The sequence below is a fragment of the Meriones unguiculatus genome, chromosome 4 (assembly GCF_030254825.1).
Source record: "Meriones unguiculatus strain TT.TT164.6M chromosome 4, Bangor_MerUng_6.1, whole genome shotgun sequence".
Taxonomy (NCBI): Eukaryota; Metazoa; Chordata; class Mammalia; order Rodentia; family Muridae; genus Meriones; species Meriones unguiculatus.
In genome coordinates this window covers 51362279-51389090 of record NC_083352.1, presented here as the reverse complement: position 1 = coordinate 51389090, position 26812 = coordinate 51362279, and the positions used below count along the sequence as shown (strand labels likewise).

Here is a 26812-nt window from a genome sequence, read left to right as displayed (position 1 = left end):
ATTTGTGATAGTGGTGTTTATTAACCCATAGAAAAGATGTCATGGTTGATTAGTAACTACCATAATTTAAAGAAGAGGTGATAAAATATTTATATAGCTTGTTTGTTAATATGAAATAAAATGTTAGCAAATCATGTTCTTGAACAAAAGTCTCTGACTTTTTCAATGAATGTTGGTACAGTTTGGCATTTACATTCATCCTGAAGAAAATTTTAATTATAATTTGTCTAAATACTAATAAATATAAAATATATAGTGTATATGTAGTGTCTATATATGTATATATGCGTGTATATATATGATATATGTACATATATATCATATATATGTGTGTGTATAACTCCTCCAACATTAGATTTTGAGATCCTTAAGCACAATATTCTCTTTAGCTTTGTATTGCCCCAATTACAACCCATGTAGCTCTTCACAGAGATAAATAAATGCACACAATAAAACAATGAAGGTAACAATGATCTCCAAATTGCATACTAAAGAAATACATAATAGCACATATCACATAGAATGGTTTTCAGAAGGCTTAACTAGTAAAGCATTACACAATGATACATGCTGGTGGAACAGTCACAAACATTTGGTATCATGGTTAACTTAAAAATGTCAGAGATCAACCAGCCTATGAGCTTTTCACTAAATCTTGGTGAATCACATTACGAAGAAATGAAGAGATAAGATTCGGGAGAATGGCCCATTTTGACTAAGAAATGTGTGCATACTTCTGATCGTGATTCTTTTCCTATGGCCATTGCTACTGCCAAAATATGATCCGCATTGGGAGCAGCTTGGGCAGTTTCAGAAGACAAGTCTCTTTGCCCCTGCCATGTTTGTTCTTTACGTGGAACTCTTTGTTCTGGCCATTTCTTCAATAGTTTCTCTTTTCAATGTTCTGGCCAAAGTTCAGGTCTTGCTGTTTTCCTTTTTTAAAATTAATTTATTTTTTATTAATTACAATTTATTAACTTTTTATCCCTCTCAATTTCAACCTCCCTTCCTCTTCTTCTCCCATGCTTTTCCCCAAGTCCATTGATAGGGGAGGTCCTCATCCCCTTCCATCTGACCATAGTCTATCAGGTCTCAACAGGACTGACTGAACTGTCTTCTTCTGTGGCCTGGCAAAGCTGCTCCCCCCTCAGAGGAAGGTGATCAAAGAGCCAGCCACTGAGTTCATGTTACAGAAAACTCCTGAACCCCTTACTAGGAAACCCACTTGGAGACTGAGCTGCCATGGGCTATATCTGTGCAGGAGTTCTAGGGTATCTCCATGCATGGTCCATTTTTAAAGTATCTGCCTCAGAAAAGAACTCCTGGGCTCAGATTTTTGGGTTCTGTTGGTCTCCTTGTGGAGCTCCTGTCCTCTCCAGGTTTTTCTATCTCCCCTTCTTTTATAAGATTCCCTACACTCTGCCCAAAGTTTGGCTATGAGTCTCAGCATTTGCTTTGATATCCTGCTGGGTAGAGTCTTTCAGAGGACCTCTGTGGTAGGCTCCTGTCCTTTTCCCTCTTTTCTACCTCTTCTGTTTGGAAAGGAAGGTCTGTGGGATCCATTGGAGATGTGGGCAGATGGGGAGGAACACTGCATCATATGTTCTGTTGCATAGAGAGGTGAGACTGGGGAACTGGGTTTGGAGGAGAAGATAGTGGAGAAGGTCACCAGTGTACTTAACTGTCTCCCTGGCCTGCTCGGCTGGTGTTGGAGCTAAAGAGCTTCCCTCACACAGGGAGGTCTGCTGGTGTTGGAGACTAGGGTAGGGGGCAAGTTGGAGGAAGAAAGTTTGGAGTAGATCTTTTTTTTATTAGGAAAGATTGTGCAGTTTATTGAAATTTTTTTTTATTAGTTGCACTTTGTTCACCTTTATGATCCATCAGAGGTGGTGTCATAGACAAAAGGGAAACCACGGAGGATGGAGAGCTATAAACTGGAGATGACAAGGGGAAAATCTGCCTGTGGCCACCTGCTTCCCTGGCCTGGGTTGAAACATTTAGATAATTACTATCTAATCTTTCCAGTATGTATGTATCTACATAAAAGTAAACATATACAAAACAATACTCCATGTGTACTAAGTTGATGACATGTAAATTTTATTAATCCTAAAATTCACTCTTAAGTATATGATGATCAGTTTACTAATTTCTCATGTTTGCAATTTAAAGTTAATGAAAAAATAAATAGCCCTACTTGGTGGGTGGTATTCTTCCTTATCTATTAAAGTTTTCTAAAATGCAGCATTAAAAACAAATGAAGCTTAGCTCACCAAAAAATGTCACTTGCAAAACAAATGCTACAATTAACAAATAATGTAAAGGTGTTTAATTTATGTAAATTTTTGAAAATTTCAAATTTAAGCAAATACAAGGAAGAAAAAAAGGAAAAGTGTATGTATATATTGTATATATAGTATGTATATTAAGATATATAGTGTATGTATATATTTGTATCTGTGTGGTGTGTGTAAATGCTTGTACATATGTAACTGAACAAAATCTTCAAATATAATTATCTGAAGAAAGAAATTGAAGATCATATCAGAAGTTGGAAAGATCTATGCTCATGGATTGGTAGGATTAACATAGTGAAAATGGCCATCCTGCCAAAAGCAATCTACAGATTCAACGCAATTCCCATCAAAATACCAACACAATTCTTTACATACCCTGAAAGAAAAATTCTCAACTTCATATGGGAAAACCCAGACTGCTAAAACAAGCCTGTTACAACAACAGATCATCTGGAGGTATCTCTATTCCTGATCTCAAGCTGTACCACAGAGCAATGGTCTTGCTGTTTTCAACCTCCACCAATGCATTTCAACTTCCATCCATGTATTAAAACCATGAGACAAGTAAGCACAGATTCTTTATGTTCTGTCTGCTCAGTGCAGAATTATATCTGATACACTTTCAGGTAAATGGAGAGATAGATATGTAGATGATGTGGATACAGATACAGATTCAATGAAAGCTCATATAAGGATAATAGATATTGTCAATGCCCAATATACAGTCTATGAAATGTGTTTAATGAAAGCCACAAATTCAGTCTACTATACATATACCACCACTACTATGACTGCACACAACAACAACAACAACAAAACAAAAAAACTCAGAAATTTACTTGAAACACTCATGCAATTTTTTTCAGCTTGGTTGTGTTGTTCTTCATTGTGAACCTCTTAGCTGATAGTATCGGGTGCAACCCCAGAAAGTGGCATACACCTGGTAGATAAAGAAGAAAAAGAAGTCATTCCTTTTGGGAGAATATTAGACCATCCTTCAGTCTTGTAGCTGGCACTTGGATCTACCTTCTTTGTTATTCCTAAACTCCCACAGAAATAGCTTTAATTGTTCAGGTTACAACACTGACTTATCACAATATATAAAAAATAAGCAGCCCAAATTATTTCAGAACATGAACAAAGGTAAGAGATCAGGAAATATAAACAAAGTAAATGCGGTTTGGAAAAGACAAGTACAGATGTTCCTCAAATGTCCATGATGTTTAACGACATATCCCCTTATAATGAATGCTTACAGCTCTGTTTGATGAAAGGCTGTGTATATTTTATTCATAACTGCCTTGGTAATTGGTACTGACACTGTTCTGAGGCTGAGAGGTGATACCAAGGATGTAAAACAAAGTGATGTGACAGGTAATGACAGAAGGAGGCTACTTTGGAGCCCACGAGGGATGGGCATTTTTGAATAAGTGACATTTCAAGTGAAACCTGAATGACGAGGGAGAAAAAAAAAAGCCGTCATGTAAATGCTCAGGAATGTACATTCCAGGCAGAAGAAATAACACAATCCAAAGATTTTCGAGATAAAAGCAGCTACATATGTTTGTAGAATGGAATGTGAGACAGAGCAAATGAAATCAGTTGGTGATTTTCAATCATGTAAGTAGATAAAGCTGGTAATATTTGGTAAAAAAAATAACAGTAAGGATAACTACCTGGAATTTCACTCTAAATATAATAATTCATATATTAGTTGTTATAATATATTAATAACTGCTTGCCATGCAACAGGTCTGATACAAAGAGGTTTATTTGAGGGAAGGGATAGGGAAAGCAGTTAGAGCTTAAGTGAACCATAAAGCCAGAGAAAGAAAGAGATAGACAAAAAGACTATGACAGACAGAAAGACAAAGAGGAGTAAGAGATTATGGGATGGAAGGCAGGTCTTTTTTATCTTGCAGACTTCTGATAGTGTCAGGTAATGACATCAGAGGTCGCTAGGCAACCTAGAAGACTGTTATTGGAATAACAATTATAAGCAGTATAAAGTCCATGATGAGAGTTTCATTTGGAGCATCCCACTTTACATCTTTGTCCTCCAGATTGTAGAAGAAGAGTAAATAGATGTTGGCAAGGGCTCTGAAGGTGCAGGATCCTTCTTTTGAGAGGAAGAAGATGGAGGCAAAGAAGAGGAGGAGGAGGAGAAGGAAGCAGCAGCATATTCCAGCAACTGAAGGAAACATCAAGAAATCATTTTTGAGAATGTTAAATCTCAATCATACTCTGGGTTTCTATTTCCAAAGAGATTAAACAGATTTCTTATCTTTCCTTAAAAAATGTCTGTGTGGACAGAGGTACCACATCATCTCTTTCAGAGAAGCTGGATAGTGAAATTGTTAAAGCAGTTTCTGGAGTTAGACATGCAAATTCTGTCTCTACTTTTTACTATGCAAGCTACTGTCAATGTTTATATAAATTCTCTGTGCCTCTATTTCTTCAACTATAAAGTACAGGATTATAAATGTTTCAAATCAGCTTTTCAAAGATTAAATACATTAATCAATGTAAAGCCCCTACACTAGAGGCACACACATAATAATGGATGACATTCACTGTTTCTTAGGATCATCTCCAAGCTACAGTGTCTTCCATCAAAACACATTATAATGCATTTCCATTCTGTAGGCTTTAAAAACTTGAATTTTAAGCTTATGTGTGTTAAGTATTAGCCTTGATTCTAAGCAGAGTCACTCATCATACAACAGAAGAAGAAATAAACAGAACAAAAAAACGACAGCAAAGGAAGAGGCTATAATTTGTTGAATTGTAGCATTTTTTTTTATAATTCTTGCTGAGGTCATCTGAAGGCTGTTCAGTGAATTTAGGAATTCTACAAAAAAAAAATTCCATGACTGGATGTCATGTGACAAAACTTATAGTAGGAGAAGCTGAAGGGACTCTTACCAACTGGAGCATGGCAACCATGGCTCTGGCAAGCCTTTCTCTTCTCCCCCATTCCGTCCGCCTTGATAAAAACCATTAGATTACATACCTAAAGCTAGCCACCACTATCTAGCCCCTTGTTTCACTACTCCCTCCTCCTAAAGCCAACTACCAATGTCCAGCTATCAAAATTATCAAAATATCTTAAGTCCGGCAATCAAAAGCCCCCTTTAGTTCATATAATTAACATGCCCAAACAAAATATACCTCTGCACCCTACTTCATTCTAACACAGACTTCTCCTTTTTCTTAAAAGTTACACCTCATTTGCTACTGCTTTTCTGCCCGAGTGAGAAAACAGTCACTTTAATTAATTGTCTCCACTTAACAAAAAAAGAAAGAAAGAAAGAAAGAAAGAAAGAAAGAAAGAAACGAAATGAAAAGAAAAGAAAAGAAAAGAAAAGAAAAGAAAAGAAAAAAGAAAAAACATGCATCTGAGTGTGGATAATGATCTGGTGTCTGAAAGGAAATCCATTGGGACAGGGGGGATCTCCAGAAACAACACAGAAATCTACTAATCTGAGATAAGGAACCCATAACAGAGCAAAGTACAGATACCACCAAAGTCCAAATTGGTGAAATAATGTTTTATGTCAGCTACTTATGAGAATATGATTGGGAAGTTCCTTATAGATGCAGAAATAACTCAAAGACACCCACATCACCAAAGCTCTCCCTTTCATCTTAGCCATTCTGATAGGTGTAAGGTGAAATCTCAGGGTTGTTTTGATTTGCATTTCCCTGATGACTAATGACGTTGAGCATTTCTTTAAGTGTTTCTCTGCAATTCTGTATTCTTCTACAGAGAATTCTGTTTAGCTCTGTACCCCATTTTTTAATTGGGTTACTTGATTTGTTGTTTTTTAACTTCTTGAGTTCTTTATATATACTGGAAAATAGCCCTCTGTCAGATATCCTTCAGCTGATAAACACCTTCAACAAAGTGGCTGGATAAAAATTTAACTCAAAAAAATCAGAAGCTCTCCTGTATACAAAAGACAAAAGGGCCAATAAAGATATTAGACAACACCCTTCACAATAGCCACTAATAACATAAAGTACCTTGGTGTGACTCTAACCAAGCAAGTGAAAGACCTGTCAAAACAAACAAACAACAAAACAACTTCAAGTCTCTAAAGAAAGAAATCAAGGAAAATATCAGAAGATGGAAAGATCTCCTATGCTCATGGATCAGTAGGATTAACATAGTGAAAATGTCCATCCTGCTAAAAGCAATCTACAGATTCAACACAATTTGCATCAAAATGCCAGCACAACTCTTTACAGACCTTGAAAGAAAAATTCTCAACTTCGCATGGAGAAACAAAAAATAAATAAATAAATAAATAAACCAGAATTGCCAAAACGATTCTGTACAACAACAGATCATCCGAGGTATCTCCATCTTTGATCTCAAGCTGTACTACAGAGCAATAGTAATAAAAAAAAAAAAAACGGCATGGTATTGGCATAGAAACAGAACGGTGGATCAATGAAACCAAATAAAAGATCCAGGAATAAATTCACACACCTAGGGATACTTGATTTTTGACAAGAAAGCCAAAACCATACAATGGAAAAAAGACAACATTTTCAACAAATGGTGCTGGTCTAACTGGATGTCTATATGCAGAAAAATGCAAATAGATCCATATTTATCACCCTGCACAAAACTAAAGTCCAAGTGGATCAAAGACCTCAACATAAAACCAGACACACTAAATCTGTTAGAAGAAAAGGTGGAGAAGAACATAGAACTCATTAGCATAGGAGACAACTTCCTGAACAGAACACCAACAACACAGGCTCTAAGATAAACAATCAATAAATGGGACCTCTGTTCCAATTACTATGGAACCCACTTGAATACAAAACTGCCTTTAGCAACATCTGTGCAGGGGTTCTAGATTATCTCCATGAATGGTCCTTGGTTGGGGTATCAGTCTCAGAAAAGACCCCTGTGCCCAGTTGTTTTGGTTCTGTTGATCTACTTGTGCATCTCTGAGCATCTACTTGTGATGCTCTTGTCCTTTCCAGGTCTTACTATTTCACATGAACTGATTGGCCTGCTCTTTGATCACATCCCTCTCAAGGGGGGTGCAGATTACCAGGCCACAGAGGAAGACAATGCAGCCACTCCTGATAGACTGGGAAGAAAGAACTCCCCATCAATGGACTGGAGGAGGGGTATGGGTAGGACAGAGGGAAGGAGAGTGGGTTTCAGAGGTGAGGAGGGAGGGAGCTACAGGTGGGATACAAAGTGAATAAGCCAGTCATTGAGTTCCTGTTAGAAATAGTCCCTGTTCCCCTCACTTTGGGAAACCAATTGGTTATTGAGCTACCACAGGCTACATCTGAGTGGAGGTTCTAGGTTATATCTATACATGGTCCTTGGTTGAATGTCAGTCTCAGAAAAGACCCTGTGCCCAGATATATTTGGTCCTTGTGGAACTCCTATCCTTTCCCCATCAGACTAACTCCCCTTCTTTCTTATGATTCCCTGTACTCTGCCAAAGGTTTGTTCATAAGTCTTTGCTTTGAAAACACTGCTAGTTAGAGTCTTTCAGATGCGCTCAGTAGACTGGCTCTTTGGTCTCCCCACCCCCGAAGGGAAGAGCAGTCCTGTTAGGCCACAGAGGAGGGCTTTGCAGCCAGTCCTGAAGATACCTGATAAAACAGGATCAGATGAATGGGGAGGAGGTCCCCCCTATCAGTGGACTTGGAAAGGGGCACGGTGGAGATGAGGGAGGGAGGGAGGGACTGGGAGGGAATGAGGGATCGGGACACGGCTGGGATACAGAGTTAATAAAATGTAACTGATAAAAAAAAATAAATAATAATAATAAAATTAAAAAAAATTAAAAAAAAACAAAGTGAATAAGCTGTAATTAATTTTAAAAAAAAGAAAAGAAAAAAATATTTTTAAAAAGTAACTGGGACCTCATGAAACTAAAAAACTTGTCTTTAAGCAAAGGACATTGTCATCAGAACAAAACGACAGCCTACATACTGAGAAAGAATCTTCACTTTATTTTTAAGAACACAGAGTACAATAAACCTTTAAAAAAAAAAACAGGTTTAAGATGAGAACCCATTGTGGTTTTGCAACTGCTTAAATACAAATGTGAATTCCATAACAGGAATTAAAATTGCTTTCCAACTCCATTTCTTTTAAACTTCACCTTTATATCCATGGGAGGAAGATTGCCAACTCCAGTCATCACTGTGTGATGGAGACTCTAAAATTCCTATCTGTTTAAGAAATTACAGAAACATTTAACTCTAGTAATTAAAGGGCTACACTGTAGAAGAAAGAATGAGCTGTTTTTATCTTTGTTTGAAAATATAACAAGACAAGAAAGGAATTTCTCCAAGCATAAGTAATTGCTTTAAACACTTGAAAAGTTTAGATAACATTCTCAAACATTTTTTTTAAAAAGTGTTAATTCTTCAGTTATTTTTATATCTTGATTTTAATGGTGATTCTGGAGTAAACACTGGCACCGGTATCTACTTAAAAAAGACAATATTTCTTTCTCTACTGAAATGATTCCCGCTCATAAAATTCCAAGTTCAACAGTTGACAGAAATTCCATTTTCACTTGCTGCAAAATTTGCATAGGTAAATTCTATTTAAGCAAATTTATACAAATGGCAACTGTGAAATATCCTGATGTTTAAGAAATTATCTACAACAAGCTTAAAGTTTTTATATGCTATGCATCATATGTACATATATATATATATATATTAAATGTAGTTATATGATACATTTACCCACTAAGGGATTGATGTTATTCAATAACCCTGCCTTTAATAGCACCACAACCAAATTTTTTCTTTAAAAAAAAAATTCTATGAAGGCATACATTTTTATTGTCATTCCATGGAATAATGAGCCAGTGACATTTGCAAGAGAGAGAGAGAAGTTGAAATATTCAGAAATCAGGTATTTTTATTCATACTCACAGACAAGGATGTACAAATAAGAAATAAAGACAAACTGACATCATCCAAGCTTTCATCAGCTGTTCCACAATTGTAATCAACTTAAAGCAACCTTTTGTAGTTACAATAGCTTAGAATCAAGTACGGAATATTTATTTCATCAGATTACTAATCGTAAACAGAGACAAAGGCTTACTATTTTAATTTCATTCAAATTCACATTTGTACTTCCACAAACTCATTTTGCTGAATGTATATTCTCTTTCCTGTTCACGCTAATAAAACACGCCTTGGTTCCTCACAATTTTAAATAGTATCAAGATAAGCAGGAAAATAAAAACCACTGAAATGCATAGTTTATCATCATCTAAATTCAAACTAATACAACACAGACATAAGCCAGGCTGTTGTTCCTTGTTATTTATTTAACAGCTATTAATTATGATAATGTGTTTCACAGTAAATAATGAGAAATCTTGACAGCAGTGCCACAAACTGAACAAACACATACCTCAGCATTCAGATGGATTCAATATTACCAAGTTACAAATAACATTAAAAATGTTTATGATAAACATGAACAGTTTTAGAGTATAAAAAAAAAGTTGCAACAAGTACGAAGCCCTCATAAACCTCGACCAGTTTCTGCTGTTGTTAATATCTCACATTATCAGGATGTAGATAATGTAGATATCATAAATACTGAAGCAATGTTGAAAGGATGTTAACTGGAGTCTATCCTGTAATCTCTTCTTTAGACATTGTACCTAATGTCTTTTCTTGATCATCATCTGCTATGGGTACGTGAAATAATTAGTCATCATTTCCTTTAAGGCTCCTGCAGGTTCTCACAGATTCTCAAACATTCCTTGCTATTGATGACCTTGGCAGTTTTGTATGAGTACTGCTTAGGTAATTTAAAAACATTTCTCTATAAGGATTGCATAAGCGTTTTTGTTTTTGTTTTTTTTTTCCTTTAACACTTTCATTTTTATGATGAGATGAGAGCTGTGGATTTTGAAGAGGAAGGCCATTTAAAAATATTTTATCATTATAGATATAGAGTGTATGTGGTATAAGAATATTTATCAATATCTGTTAATACCTGGAAACTTGTACATCTAAAAATATAATATCCAAGTTCTCCATTATGAATTTATTCAAGGTTTAGACCTTCTCTTTCAGCCATCTCAAGATGATTGTAATAAAGACTTATCCTCCTCCTACTGAAGAATGTGATATGCCTGTGAATTGTTTTAGTTTCTCTTTGAGTAATATATGTCTCTTTTCACTCTATATAGTCATGTATTTAAACAAGTTCTATATTGTGAATACCGTTTAATGCCTTTTGTTTGGATCAAGTGTCACATTTTCTTTTTTTTTTTTTTTTTTTGGCCAAAATTATTCTGTAAACAGGCCTTTGAGAGCAGCATCAGTTGCCTTTTATATTTCCTTTGACAGATTTTTATCACTAACTGTAGTTGTTTTCATTATTGGTTTGTCTATGGTGGCTAATTAGAGCACTTCTTTATGTTTTCAATGACTTCTTGCATTGTTTTAGATCAATCTTAGAATTTCTGCTTAAGCCAAAAAGTCTTTGTCCCTGCTACCAAATACGTTTTTAAATCAAAGATATGAAACCAGAAATTGTCATGTAGATTATGCTTCCTGCTCCTTGGTAATCTCTTCTAAATTTGAGAAATACATGTATATATTACTAAGAGTCTTTGTCTATTTTCTGCTGCTAAAATATAGTACTTGAGACTGGTATTTTATAAAAATATTTTTTTTGGTGTCCATAGATAGTATTTGCTTTTATTTAGGTTACATTTTCATGTGGACTCAACTCATGGTAGAAAGCAGAATGGCAAGTGGCTATGTTTGTAAAAGACAAAGCCTCTGAATAAACTAAGGGAGCTACAAACCATCATGTCAACAGCGAGCATTTATGAAGCATAGAGTAACAATACACGGCAGGGTGCAAATGACTGTGGACTTCTAGATTTTATTTCACAGGCTTCTGCCTCTTGAATGTTCTAATAAATATGCACTAATATAATATCTAGACAACTAAGAATATCTTACCATGAAAAAAGTATCTGAGCTTACCATTATGAAGCAAGGAGACTTGGAGGTAAACACATTCCATTTCCATTCCCTTCACTGCTGGGCCTCTTTGTATTTTAATAAGAAATTAGCATCACCAGGCTTTTATGAACGTTACTATAAGGAGTCCCTATTTCCTTCTTCCGGTTTTATTTGTGGGCAGATTAGATATCCAATTCTTTTCTCTGAAATTGTTCTCAGAGATGAAATTTTATCCTGCATAAAAGAAACTCTGAATACCTAAAAAAAAGGGCAAATATAATCTATCAGATAATAAGAACTGATATAAATAGGCCTGTACTATAAAAGTTTATATTAATAGGAGAGAACTAGTCTCTGTATAACATTTATTAACTCCTCTTAGACCCTAATTCGGCCTCCTGGAGATACCCAGAGACTTAGTATCCCACAGCATCTCTGCATGGATCTTGCCTGTCTATTTGGAATTCCCCAAAGACACTTCATTCCACAAAGCTTATTCTTTCAGCTCTTTCACTTACTACCCACTACTACCATACCAAGATTGTATTGATGTGGTATTTGGGGGTGTGAGGAGTATCATCTAATTTTATGGGTTAAACTGAGTCTTTTGATAGTCTTTGTCATCAATATATGATCCCTATCAGGAGACTCTGAGGGCTTCCCCTCCCAATAGCTTGGTCCTTAACTGAAATAGGAAATGTAGAGAAGACCGAAATCATCAGGGAAATGTACTTTCTCCAATTGGATTAAGGCTTTAATTTTTTTTTCCATAGAAGTTGGCCATCATTATGGAGGCACGTCTAGACATTTTCACTAAAATCATTTCCTATTCCTCTATCTTCCCAAGAACAGGGCTTTCTTGCATCTTTTATTGTGATGGCCTCGGACTGATCACTTTGGTAGATAAAACTCAGGAAGAAAAGAACACTCTTTAAAGTTGAAGTTCTAGTGCCGGTCTTTTAGTTTTTAATTAATTTATTCTTTAATTCACTTTACATCCTGGTTGTTGCCCTGTCATACCTCATCTCTCAGTCCTACCTTCCCTTTCCTTCCTCCCCTATTTCTCAGAAAAGGGACGCCTCCCTTTTCCAGTACACCCCAGCTTGTCAAGTCTCATCAGGACTGAGTATGTCCTCTTACCCTGTGGTCTGGCAAGACAGTCCTGCCAGAGGGAAGTGATCAAAGAGCTAGCAGGAAAGTCCTTGCTAGATACAGTCCCTACTTTCCTTACTTGAGGACCCGCATGAGCCTATCTGCTGCATTTTGTAGGGTGGGGATCTAGTTCCAGTCCGTGCATGGTCCTCTGTTGATTCTTCAGCCTTGGCAAGCCCCTCTGAGCCCTGGTTAGTTGGCTCTGTTGGTCTTTTTGTAGCACTCTTGTCACCTCCATGTCATTTTCTCTTTCCTCCCACTTTTCCACAAGACTCCCTATGCATTGGCCAATATTTGGCTGTGGGTTTCAGCACCTGTTTTGTGACATTGCTAGGTAGAGCCTCTCAGAGGACAACTCTGGAAGGCTACAAGCTTAAGTGAGTATATCTTTTATAGTGTCCGGGCTTGGCACTGGATGGACATTTCCTCAATCCATGCTCTGTCTTTATCCCTGCACTTCGGGTAGTCAGAGTAAAATTTGAGACAAAGTTTTTGTAGGTGGGTTGGTGTTCTCCACCCTCTACTGGGAGACATGTCTAGTCACCCTGAAATACACACATGATATGTACTCACTTATAAGTGGATTTTAACCATATAATACAGGATAAGCGTACTTTGAGTTACAGACCCACAGAAGACAAGTAACAAGGAGGATCCAAGGGAGGATGCATAAATCTCACTCAGAAGGGGAAATAGAATAGACAGAGGTAGTGGCTGAAGAGAAGGAAACAAGGTAGGAGAAGGGGAAAAGAGAAATATGGGGGTAGAGATCAGACTGGGGAGAGCAGAGTGAAGAGCTCAGAAGGAGTGTAAAGAAAATCTGAGGGTGGGAGCATCTGTGACATGCTGGAGACCTAAGTCAGGATAGGCAAACTGGAGGATATGAGGAGCACTCAAGGAAGACTCTAGTAGCAGGGCCATAGAGGCGGAAGAGGTGTCTAACTAGACAAGTCTGCTAGTCTTCTCTGAGTTTAAAGTTAGTCACACTCAGCGTCCACCAATCCACAAAATTAATCTCTAAGCATTTTTCTCTCCCCACAGTAAGGTTACCTGATTCTTGGCTCTAATATAAAATATCTTGTTTCTTACTCTTTAGATTTTTATGTTTTACTAGATTTTCATGAGTAGGGGAGGGCAGGGAGATCTTTCAAATGTCACTCCTCTACTAAAGTGTGTTTCTATTCCTCCGTTGAGGGACATCTGGGTTGTTTCCACATTCTGGCTATTATGAATAAAGCTGCTACAAACATGGTTGAGCAAATGTCCTTGTTCTGTACTTGAGCATCTTTTGGATATATGCCTAGGAGTGGTATAGCTGGATCTTGAGGTAGCACTGTTCCTAATTGTCTGAGAAGGCGACAAACTGATTTCCAGAGTGGTTGTACAAGTTTACATTCCCACCAGCAATGGAGGAGGGTTGGCTTTTCTCCACAACCTCTCCAGCATGTGTTGTCACTTGAGTTGTTGATCTTAGCCATTCTGATGGGTGTAAGGTGAAATCTCAGGGTCATTTTGATTTGCATTGCTCTGATGGCTAGGGATGTTGTACATCTCCTTATGTGTTTCTCTGCCATTCTATATTCTTCTACAGAGAATTCTCTGTTTAGCTCCATAACCCATTTTTTAATTGGGTTCCTTGAATTATTGCCTTTTAACTTCTTTAGTTCTTTATATATTCCAGATATCAGCCCTCTGTCAGACGTTGGGTTGGTGAAGATCCTTTCCCAATTTGTAGGCTGTCGTTTTGTTCAGACAACTGTGTCCTTTGCTTTACAGAAGCTTTTCAGTTTCATGAGGTCCCATCAAAGGAGGAATGGATAAAGAAATTGTGGTACTTTTACACAATGGAATACTACTCAACAATTAAAAACAAGGAAATCATAATTTTGCAGGCAAATGGTGGGATCTAGAAAAAAATCATCCTGAGTGAGATATCCCAGGAGCAGAAAGAGACACATGGTATATACTCACTTATAAGTGGGTACTAGACGTATAAAATAGGATAAACATACTAAAATCTGTAAACCTAAAGAAGATAAACAAGAAAGAGGACCAGGGGTAAGATGATTAATCCTCATCTAGAAAGACAAAGGCTATGGACATTGGAAGTAGGATAAAACAAGTAACAGAACAGTAGCCTACCACAGAAGGCACCTGAAAGACTCTACCTAGCAGTGTATCAAAGCAGATGCTGAGACCCATAACCAAGCCTTCGGCAGCATGTAGGGAATCATATGAAGGAAGGAGGAATTAGTATAACCTAGAGGGAACAGGAAGCCCCACAAGGTCCAAATATATCTGGGCACAGGGGTCTTCTATGAGACTGTTTATACAACCAAGGACCATGCATGGATATAACCTACAACCCCTGCTCAGACGTAGCCCATGGTAGCTCAGTATCCAAGTGGGTTCCCTAGTAAGGGGGACAGGAATTTTTTCTGACATGAACTCAATGTCTGGCTCATTGAGCTTCCCCCTCCCCCTGAGGGAAGGACAGCCTTGCTAGGCCACAGATAAGGACATTGCAACCATCCTGAAGATACCTGATAAGCTAGGGCCAGATGGAAGGAGGACACCCCCTCTCAGTGGGCTTGGAAGGGGGCAGGGAGAAAATGAGGGAGGGAGGAGTGGATTGGGAGGGAAAGAGGGAGAGGGCTACAACTGGGATACAAATGAATGTATAAAATTAATTAAAATAAAAAATATTAAAAAAAGAAAAGAGTGTGTTTCTAATACTTCCAATTATTTTCTTATTGCTAGGATAAGTCTGACAACATTTACATGACTTACAGACTGAAGCCTGTTTTAGCATTCTAAGTAAATGGTGATGATGGTGATGATAACAATAGTAGCAGTACAAACACTTTAAAACATGGCAAACATATATTCTTCTCTTGCAACTAAATGGGCCATATTTGTAGTCTCTTTGAGAGGTAAACCCTAAAATGTATGCTCTTTAACACTAATAATTTTGTTTCCCTTGAGAAACTACACTACCTGCTCTGTTCAGATACTTGAATTTCTAGAAGAGAGTTTTTTTCCAAATTAGTGTTTACATATCAGTTAGATCACTTTGCATTCTTAAAACATGATGTATTAGAATAAGCAAGTAGATAAAAAGATAATCCTTTAATAAGTAAAAGGTATTTTATGCCTCCATAAATGTGCTATTCATTGTTCAGTTTAATGTGGAAGTAGTTTTCTGAATTCATCACTGATTGGAAATATCTCAAGTCAAGTGCATTTCGTTCATCATACTCACAAAATCATGAAATGCTTGTAGTAAACTACAACTCACACAAATCACATAACAAGAAGCCTGTTTTACAATAATGATTGAGTATATTGTATACTTTTTTAATTACAGTACTTGGAAAATTGTAAGGAACTCGTCATATAGCATGGACTAGTATTAATATGAAATAGCATTTTCTTTTTTAAGAATATTTACTTATTTTTTTAATGTATATAAGTATTCTATCTGCATTTACATCTGTCAGAAGAGTGAATCAGTTCACATTATAGATGGTTCTGAGCCACCACTTTGTCCCCGGAAATTGAACTCAGGACCTTTGGAGAACAGACAGTGCTCTTAACCACTGAGCCATCTCTCCAAACCCCTGAAATCGCATTTTCACTGATAACTTTTAAAAACATTAAATACAATAAAGGAGAACAAAATGCATTATTTTGTAGTTGTCACTTGTAGCAAAAATGATGTATACTGTGCAGATCTTATTAGTTACAAAACCTAGTGGTGATAAATTCCTTTCAAAATTCAGTGTCACTCAATGCAATATCTAAGTTCCATTAAATGGAGTGTTTTAAATTTGGTTTTATTAAAAACTTTAAACTAAAAGCTATAATTATAATAATTGAAATTGCTTTCCTGTAAGTAAATTATGTTCAGAGTGCAGAGTATGTACCAGGAAAACACAATAGTCTATTGTCTTTCATGCCTATAACTTGTTGAACAAGAAACTCTAAATTAAAAGCTTAGAAAACATCTTTGTTGTTTTGTTTTGTTTTTTTAAATAATTAGCTTTGAAAGGCTCAGTCCAAGACCCTTTTTAGATTTAGATTTTAAGTGCTTTTTCTTATATTTGTCATGTTGTGCTATTTCGTCATTTGGTATTTAAGGAAGTGAAGATTATTTCCCTCCCTGGAGCACTGCAGATAAACGGTGTACTTATGCTGGATTGTCAATAGTATTGAAAAATCCAACCTTATTTTGTACGCACTATATTGTTCCTTGAAAAATGACTTATGTTCTATGTAAGAACAGGTATTATTTGTCTTATGTACAATGTTCTGTGTATTTTTTGAAGTGAAACCTTAAAGGGAAACTTTTACTGATTATTACTATTCATTCCTTTAATACACGGAATTATCTAATAGGCATTTTCTCTTCTTAGTCTTATGAAAATTAAATTAGTTGTTCCTCAGACAACAGAACTCTCTTCTTCTACAATACTTAAAAGTACAAAAGAGCTCACTGAAGGCAATTTTATAGGGAGAACAATTTATTTTTAATATTGCATCAATATAATATGAATTGATTATTTTTTGTTTTAATCACTGATAAATTCTGAGCACAAAGAGCAATATTAACCACATGACCCTCAATTTATTCATGTTGGTTGAGAGAATGTCTCCCTCTGTTGACATGAATCTCTAGAGAGATTCATTTTGCTTGGGTCTCAGTTTGGTGAACACCACTAGACTGACAAGATCAATGGTGAATTTTAAAATTATACCAGTTTTAAAGTGTTGGTAGTGAAAACAATGAATGAACTTGTAGTGGGGAAAAAAATGAACCTTGAGGCAAATATTTAGAGTACTTCAGAGACTGAAGCACAGGAATTCAGAACTGAAAGCCAGTTTGGGATACAGAGACAGAAACTCTCTCCAATGAACACATATAAAATATACATATATACATATATAATCATATATAATTTCATATTGGTAGTTGGAGCAGAACATGGCATAATGGTTGACTCATGAATGATCTATTTATGTGTGATAGTCCTGAAAATTAAACAACAACAACCACAACATTTTGTTAAATTTTGGTGATTTACAATGTGTATTTTTACGTTAATTTCCCAAAGATTAATGTGCTTTCAATATTATTATGACAGATAAGCCAGAAGACCATATTTGTGAGCCTTCTAAACATGGTATTTGCGTGTTTCATTTGTATTCATTCTTCCCTTCAGTTGAAATTGTAGAATCACTACAAAAGTCATGTAAAATTCTCATAAAACTGAAAGTAGAAGACATCTGCGCACATTTAGCTGCAACGACAGTGGTGCCGTTAACTTGCACAACAATGGCAAATTGAGACAAAGCATATTTTAAAGTGACATTTTAGAGTTATCAAAGATAATGCACACATACTGCCATTTAATCATATTTTTTGTTGTAAACTTGCTTCATTAACATGGTTGTCATTGAATCTATTGTTACTTAATAAATACTAATTATTTTGTTAGAACCTATAGAGACCATTGTGTGGGCTACAAGTTGGAAGGGCTGATGTTCTTTTCTTTCTTGGCTTCTTTGTTGTAGTCATACCTACAGTGGCAAAAGGTCATTGCTTTTTCTCTCTGATTCTCCTTTCATCTTTCTGTATATTTCCCTTTTGACTTAGCACAGATTAAAAAGAAAATAGACTCACAGTTTAATTTAATATTGACTCTGGAGAACACCTGAGGATGCTATGTTTTTTTCCTGATGAATTGATAAGGTGGAGTTCTGGAGGCACCACCTGATGTCCTTCTGAAGGAAAATTCAGGGGGTCATGAAACCCAGGCTTAATACCCCAGAAAACTGCCAAGTGTACGGATCGGCTATCAAGAGGGGGACAGGGATTCCTGAAGGTTAATATAATATATTTTTTTAATAAAACATGATCTTTTGTTGCTTTTATATTTCATCAGTTATGGTCTCAATTTCCACACTAACTTCCCATTCTTCTCTTATCTGTCTTTTTCCCTTTCTTTACATTTTCCCTTAGAAATTGCAAAGAAAATACAGAGATGTTGGGAAAAAAAAAATCTGTCTTCTTGTAAGATGCTGATTTCTCCAATATTTCTCCAAGGTATGCCCTGTGGAGCAGTCAGTTTGGCAGGGCTTTCCTGCAGATTTATGGGTTTTAGTTGCTACAAATGAAAATAAAAATTACACAAATTTTGAGATTCCTCAGCACAACTCTCCTACACCAGACACATATTGCAAGCACAGTATGGCCCCTTGATTAAGATTGCTGCTGAGTCCTCAATCCTCTTCCAACCAGGGAAGACGGTGTTACGTACTTTGAGTCACTTTCATTTCCTTTTCATTTCTTTTTTTTTTTAAATATTTTGATCATATTATTTCTTCTCCTCCAACTTCTCCCAAGGTCAGTTTTTTTTTTTAATTCCCAAAAAGTTGAATCTAATCAATGGTCTTAAGAATAGTTCACTGTATACCTCTCTAGTTGCTTACAGAAACTTCTGTTATCTGACAAATCATTATGCTCATAGTAATTCACCTAAGAAGAGATGATTCAGCATATATAATGGACACTAATGTACACTTTCTTTTTCTTTTTCAGCTATATATACATGAAGACAGCTTTGGAAAATTTTCACACAAACACCCCAAGAAATCATAAAATGAGCGTACCTGACTTCTGCCTGTAAAAAGATGATGTTTAACTTTTCTAATGATCAGAGAAGAAATCTACAATATAAAAAGTAGTTGCACAACAGATGAAGAAGTAGGGAAGATATATTAGGGCTTCTGAATTATGATTCTTTATTTTAAAGCCTTGTAGACTTTGAAAATAAAATGTTTTCATTATTAAACCATAAATGTGTTAGAAGCCTTTTTTAACTAATCCCATAGGCTAATGTGTACAAAATGGTAAACAGTATTATTTGATAGCATTTTATAAAGTTTCACTGTGTTTTCTGCATGACAGCCTATTGTCAACAGAAACAATCTAATCTGGACTTTATGAAGGCACTCAGTTAGTAGGCCTTTAATCTCAAAAATCAAACCAGCACTATAATGAGTTATCATTTCTCACAACTCAGTCCTCCTACAACTTTGTTTTTGAGAAATCTGTCCCTTTCTTTGCTTCATTGTCTGTAATGATGCTAGATAGTTGTTATTATCTCTCTAATCATAAGAAAAATCACTCTTAAGAGTTCAAAAACTGTAAAGGCCTGAATGGTCATGGCTGCATTACACTGTTGTAAGACTCTAATCTTGTATATATACCACAGGCAAACCAAGGAGACCAACACCAGAAGGCCTGCTAACGCTCCCATGCCCACCCATTCCTTCAGATGATTCATGGCTGCAGCAATCCATGATGATAATCCTGTGGCTAGTCCTGCATCCACTCTGGTAGAATTTACCGTGACAACGGCCACTCTCAGCTGCTCCATCATAGTATCGAATTCTCCAGTCCAATTACCTAAAATATAGCTAGACAATTTTGAAGCAAGACAGTCTCCCCAAGCATGGTTGGCTACCATAAAAAGCTAAAATGTTACGCTCAGGATGCGAGGCTAAGCACTGCACTCAGGGTCAGCCGCTTTGGACCCAGAGAAGAGCATGTCTGATTGCATGTGGGTTGATGCCCCAGGTCCCGCCTCTGAGAAAAAGGTATTGGACAGGTCTGATGCTCTTTGGGTGGATGACACCTAAAGGAACATCGGTACAAAGTCCCAATTTATTTCTAATATCAGAGATCAGACCTCTACTCTTGCCTGATGCGTCTAAAACAAAAAGGGGGAACTGTAGAGAGCTGCGTAATGCCGCGCCTTAAAGATAGAGCTGGTTTCTGCCTTCCACCTTCCTGATGGTGAGTGCTCTCTGTCACGAACAACTCCACATTTGGCTAAGGCTGAGGATCTGTCTTGCTTCCATGTATGTGGACCTATCTGCATTGCCCATGTGGCACGCTGGGGTTGGCTACCCAGAGGCTATTTAAGCTGTGGGCTGGCTTTCCCCAGGGTCAGATGATTGTTCAAGGTTCCTGAATAAACTGCATTGAAAAAAAAAAGAGTTCAAAAACTAATGTAAATAGAAGAAGTAAGGTCAAGGTCTTAGCATGCTCAGTGAAATGTGTTCAAGGCTGAAGATAACACCATCTATTTCTAAGGAAGTTTGAATGAAGGGTTATGGTTAAAGCCATAGCATAAATCTGAGAGGGGGTTTGAGATTGGCAGTTGCAGCTTTGATATATTCTAAATGGTAGAGCATGACATGCTTAACAAATTCTTGAACAGGTGAAATCTTTTTTCAAATCAATACTTTTACATAACCACCCATATTTTCAGCTGTCATAGAGAAAGTTTATTACCTAAAAAAATATAAACTGTGCAGTCTAGTACATTTCCTGCCCTGAGTCACAAATCTGGATCTTGACCCTGTTACACCTCCTGGTTGAAGAATCTAAGAAGGTTAATCTCAGAATTTCATGACATCTCAATGCTTATCCTCCCAGTTTTCTGCGATCATATTACCATTGACACATTTGAGAAGTTATGCAAAATTTAATTAACAAGTTGGGTTTTTTATTTCCACTAAAGATGATTTTAGGTGTGGTACCATCTGGTCAATATGTTCTATAAGTATACAAAGATGCAGAAACTCTCAGTTGATCATTCAAGATATATTGCATTATTGCATCTTTGTATACCTACAGAACATAATGCTCAGTTGGTACCACACCGAAAATTTCTGTAGTGTCCAATTGTCTAAGAGCAGATTCTACGTGGCTTTAATGTACAAAAAATTAATCATACCCAGTCTTAGAATATATATATCAATATATCAAATCAATATCTATATTAGCTTATTTAATAATACATAATTTGTTTTATGTGATTTGTATAATCTTTGTTTCTGAAACTATATGAAAACTTTCAAAAGCTGAAAAGGTTATATAAATATTCATTAAAATAACTGAGATACTAAACATCGATATTAGTACATTGTTTTATAATAAACCAATGTTGCATATAAAGCCTTTGATGTAGATAAAGGAGGTATATTTTATTAGACTAAGTCTATGCAAGCTTACTAAGGGTCTGACAGGAATTACAGACTTCATTTCTATCATTAAAAAACCACAGTTTATAACCTGTGTTCCTGGATCCAAATACATCCATTAGATCATAGTGTCTTCCAAAGAAAAAGTACAATGGTTCATATGTGGTTTAGTTTTAAAATTAGCCAATTTATTTATTGTTAAACCTATGATAGGTTTTAGAATATATTTTTCCTTCAAGTGATGCACAAAAATATTTTCTTAGTGTTGCCACTTTTGTACCGTGAAAAAGAAGACTTCTCTAACAGAAATGGAAAAGAGAATCATTTTATTGACAAGATTTTCTTTGTTGTGCTTGTTTGTTTTGTTTTGTTTTGTTTTTACACTGGCAGTTCTTGGAAGGTGTTTTAAGATCCTTTGCTCAGATAGAAGCAATTAACAAGGTAGTCTTCAAGTTTACGAGTTCCTTGAACAGTATATCCCATTAATGTGTCATGAACTCATCTCATTTTAGCTTGCTGTCTCTCCTAATATGTTACCTGTGTGCAATATGTCATCCTTGAAAACTTTCTCTTAACCCATTCAAAACGCATTAACTTTTGATAAATTCTGGGTTCAAGCTCTAACAATTGTCTGCGGTTTCTCGTTAAAGCATTGTTTCTGTTTTCCTTGGTACTTTTTATAGTTAATCATATGTAACAGCATAACTATGAATAAAATGTCCACAAAGCAGAAATGTCAAAGGGAATTTACATGTAAATGGTTGTTCTGCTGATAGGTCTGAAGTAGTTGCTTCATGAAGGTATAATGCTTTTTATATTTATCTTACATGGTTGTAGATAATAGATCTGTGTTTCTATAATCACTCAGGGACACACACTGTGAAAAGACAGGCTCTCAAGTACTGGAGGTTGCTCTAGGAGAGGAAAGGTCAGATCACTAATGGGTCATTTACTGAGTGGTTACGCTTTCAGAATTGTTACTTCTATACAAATGCACTGGAATTGATATGGGTTCTTTCATCCACCATTGTGTGAAGTAGAAAGAATATGAGAATACTCAGAGCTCATGGGCCATTGGTGAGGGAACTCTTCCCACAAATTATGGCACATGGTGTTCTAATTGAGTTTAACTTCTGCTTGATAATTGTCACTTTTCCACACATGGATTCAATCAGGTAACAAGCTATAAGTTCTTACCTTTTATTTAGTTTCCTCTGTTAATAGACATGAGGCAGAAGTGTCAGGCTGTGTTCCTAACCATTTGCCTTGCTGGTCAGTGAGAATTCCCAGCACAAGGGAGGCTAAGGTAGGAACATCACAAACTTAAAATGAGCCAGTCTTCATACAGTGAAACATTAACCTCCAACAAGTTTCAAATAAAAGAATAGAAGAAGGAGAAAACAGGTTAGGGTGACAGCTCAGTAGATACAGTGATAGTCATCAAAGCATAAGGACCTAAGTCTTTAACCTCAGGTGAGAAACTGAGATGTAGAGAGAAGAGATGTTAAGACAGGAAATTCTCAGGTGTCATTTATTAAGTCATAGTGTCAGATGTTTTATTTCAGGCTGGTAATTCCTCCACAATAAAACATGATTATTATGTCAGTTACCCTTACAGAAGTACAAATAACGCTTAAGAACATATAAGAAATAAACATAGTATTCAAGATGTTTGTTTTTAAAGAAAGTTAATGCTGGAGACAGCATTTGACTCTAATTATACAATAATGTCTGTATCTGTAATTTTAAACTTCACCCTATTTCCCTTCTTACAAGATCTGATTTCTGGAACAAGTAGGTCAAATTATAACTTCATTCAATTATATGCTTCAAATTTGTAAGTAACATATATGGTTAGTCTGATAATTTTGTCTTGTGGCATTAGTTTTATTTACTATTATACAAAGTGTTATCTTAAATAGCATCATGAACCAACATGCCCGGCTGTAGATGTTTTTGTTATATACACATTAATAATTTATCTCAGTCTTTTAATATTTTCCTGATACTATTTTAAAAAAAGAAAGAAGGGAATAAGTTTTCGGTTTTATTTTGGAAATGACTTTCATTTTCCATATATGAAGAAGAATGGAGGATTTATCTTCCTTTACTGATGTATACTTTTATCACTATTTGTATTTGTTTTCCACCTATTTCTTAAAAGATTTGACCTTGATTTCCTGATTTTTTTCATAATTATTCTTTCCTTACATACTATCACTTTTCCAAATTTCTTTTTTAGTATTTAAATTTTCTTCTACCATTTTTTTTTGTTTTGCTTCCAAGGAAGTGCTTTCTGTAAAACTTTGAGGAAATAAAATGTTTATTTTGTTAAAAGTTCTCTGTGACTCATATTGCTTTTGTTATTCTCAAGTTTGTAATACCTTTTGGCTTCCAAATTATCTGCTACCATTTCTCTCAGAAGTCTGGGAATGGTTTGTCTATCTTGTTGATTTTCTCAAAGAACCAGCTCTTGGTTTCATTGATTCTTTGAAGTGTTTTATCTGTTTCTAATGTTTAGATTTCAGCCCTTAGTTTGAATATTTCCAAGAGTCTATTCCTCTTGGTTGTGTCTGCTTCTTTTTTTCCTAGGGCTTTCAGGTGAGCTGTTAAGTTGCTTGTATGAGATGTTTCAAATTTCTTCTCGAAGGTACCTAGTGCTATGAGCTTTTCTCTTAGTACTGCTTTTATTGTGTCCCATAAGTTTGGGTATGTAGTGCCTTCATTTTCATTGAATTCCAGGAAGTATTTAATTTCTTTATTTTTTCCCTAACCCAGCTGTCATTGAGTAGCGAGTTGTTAAGTTTCCATGTGTGTGTAGGCTTTTTGTTATTTCTGTTGTTGTTGAGGTCCAGCTTTAGTCCATGGTGGTCAGATAGCATACAAGGGTTGATTTCAGTCTTCTTGTATCTGCTGAAGCTTGTTTTTTTTTTATTTTTTATTTTTTATTTTTTTTTTTATCAGTTACATTTTATTAACTCTGTATCCCAGCCGTGTCCCGATCCCTCATTCCCTCCCAGTCTCTCCCTCCCTCATCTCCACCGTGCCCCTTTCCAAGTCCACTGATAGGGGGGACCTCCTCCCCATTCATCTGATCCTGTTTTATCAGGTATCTTCAGGACTGGCTGCAAAGCCCTCCTCTGTGGCCTAACAGGACTGCTCCTCCCTTCGGGGGTGGGGAGACCAAAGAGCCAGTCATCTGAGGCTTGTTTTGTGACCAAGTATATGGTCTATTTTGGAGAAGGTTCCATGAGATGCTTAAAAGAAGATATATTCTATTGAATTTGTTTGAAAAGTCCTGTTGACATCTATTAGATCCATTTGATTTAGGACCTCTGTAAATGCCATTATTTCCCTATTTAGCTTCTGTCTATATGATCTATCCCTTGATGTGAGTGGAGTGTTGATGTCTCCCACTATTAAGGTGTTGAGATTGATGTGTGATTTTGGCTTTAATAATATTTCATTTACAAATGTAGGTACTCTATTATTTGCGGCATAGATGTTCAGAATTGTGATGTCCTCCTAGTGGATTTTTCTTTTGATAAGAATGAAGTTCCCTTCCTCCTATTTTTTGATTAATTTTGTTAGAAAGTCCATTTTAGTAGATATTAGGATAACTACCCCTGCTTGTGTTCTGGGTCCATTTGCTTCAAAAACATTTTTCCAGCTCTTTATTCTGAGGTAGTCTTTATCTTTGTTGCAAAGGTGTGTTTCTTGGATGCAGCAGAATGTTGGATCCTGTTTCTGCAACAATTCTGTTAGTCTGTGGTTTTTTATTGTAGAGTTGATTCCAATGATGTTGATAGATAATAGTGACCAATAAATGTAAACTACTTTTATTGTGAAGTTGGTGGTTTTACTGTGATTCATTGCTTGTTTTCTTTTAATTTTTGTTGTGAAAGTTATTTGTATCCTACATTTTCTTGCATGTAGTTGTTTTCGTTGAATTGGAGTTTTCCTTCTAGTATCTTCTGTAGGGCTGGGTTGCTGTGTAGATATTGTTTAAATTGAGTTTGTCATGGAATATTTTGCTTTCTCCATCTATGTTAATTGAGAGCTTTTCTGGATATAGTAGTCTGGGTTGGTGTCTGTGGTCCCTTAAAGTCTGAATGACATCTGCCTAGGCCCTTCTGGCTTTCATAGTTTCTGTTGGGAAGTGTGGTGTGAATCTGATAGGTCTGCATTTAGCCAAACTAACTGAAAGGAAGAGAGAAACTATCCAAATTAGCAAAATCAGAAACCAAAAGGGAGACATAACAACATACACTGAAGAAAAAAGAAGTCTGGCAATACTTCGCTCCGTATCCAGGCTAACAGACCAAATAAAGTAAACAGCGATATCAAACATTTGTGTTAAGGATTGTGCTGAGGTATTCCCAATAACAGTGCCACATCTCTTCATTGTGGTTTTAATGATTCATGCAGGAATTCCTCTATATTTGGTCCTGAGATGTTAGCCTTCATCTGGCAGCATTTTGGAAGTACAGTGGGAATGGGTAGGTAGATTAGTAATGTAAATCAAAGTCCTGCCCCAAATAAATGTCATTCAAACTCTCATCAAGAAATAACCTTACTGAAGGTGGAGAAGGAAACCAGATTCAACTGCCCGGTATGAATGATGTCAGTCTTTTAATCATTTTAAGCCCCACTCTCTGAAGTAATTAAAAGCCATTCTTCTTAGGTAGTATTGAAATATTTGTCCTCAAATTCATGAGATTGCCTTGGAAGATTTTCTTTCTATTTGCAAGAAGTTCATAACAACTCTATTATTTGTTTTCCTGGTGTATAGATCTCATTCCTACCCTTGCTTTTGGAGAGAAAGTAAAGACCAATACTTTTGTTCAGTACACCTGAATTGACAATCACAATGAGTTCTCTATCTTACGTACATCATAACAAGAGTAATGTAGCATGTCAAGTAACCAGAGAGAGTCTGTTTTCCACAAACTTATTTCCATGTGTGATGTCAAACCTATTCATCTGCAAGCTGTATTTAAATATAAGCTGTAGACCATACATAGAGACAACTTAGACACCCTGCTCAGATGTAGCCCATAGACAGCTCAGTTTACATCTATGTCTCTGACATGAACTCAGTTGCTAGTTCCTTGATCACTTCTCCCTCGTGGGATGACCTAGCCAGCTCACAGAGAAAGAGGATTCAGGCAGTTCTGGATGGGACCTGATAGGATAGGGTCAGAGAGTAGGCAAGAAGGACTTCCCTGTCAGTGGACTAGGGGAGAGGGATAGAGGAGGAACAGGGAGGAAGGGTGGGACCAGGAGGAGATGAGAGAGGAGGATAAAAC

The 26812-nt window shown here is 36.3% G+C and overlaps 1 protein-coding gene and 1 long non-coding RNA gene across 4 annotated transcripts in view; both read left to right on the top strand.

Annotated features, from left to right (window-relative positions):
* The window catches only part of Galntl6 (polypeptide N-acetylgalactosaminyltransferase like 6), a 1307600-nt gene that overhangs the window by 425495 nt on the left and 855293 nt on the right, over positions 1-26812 (top strand). The gene's annotated exons all lie outside the window — the stretch shown is intronic.
* Positions 18221-19227, top strand: LOC132653635 (uncharacterized). The gene is made up of 3 exons (XR_009591393.1): positions 18221-18334; positions 18472-18555; positions 19051-19227. It is a non-coding gene; the product is annotated as an uncharacterized LOC132653635 (long non-coding RNA).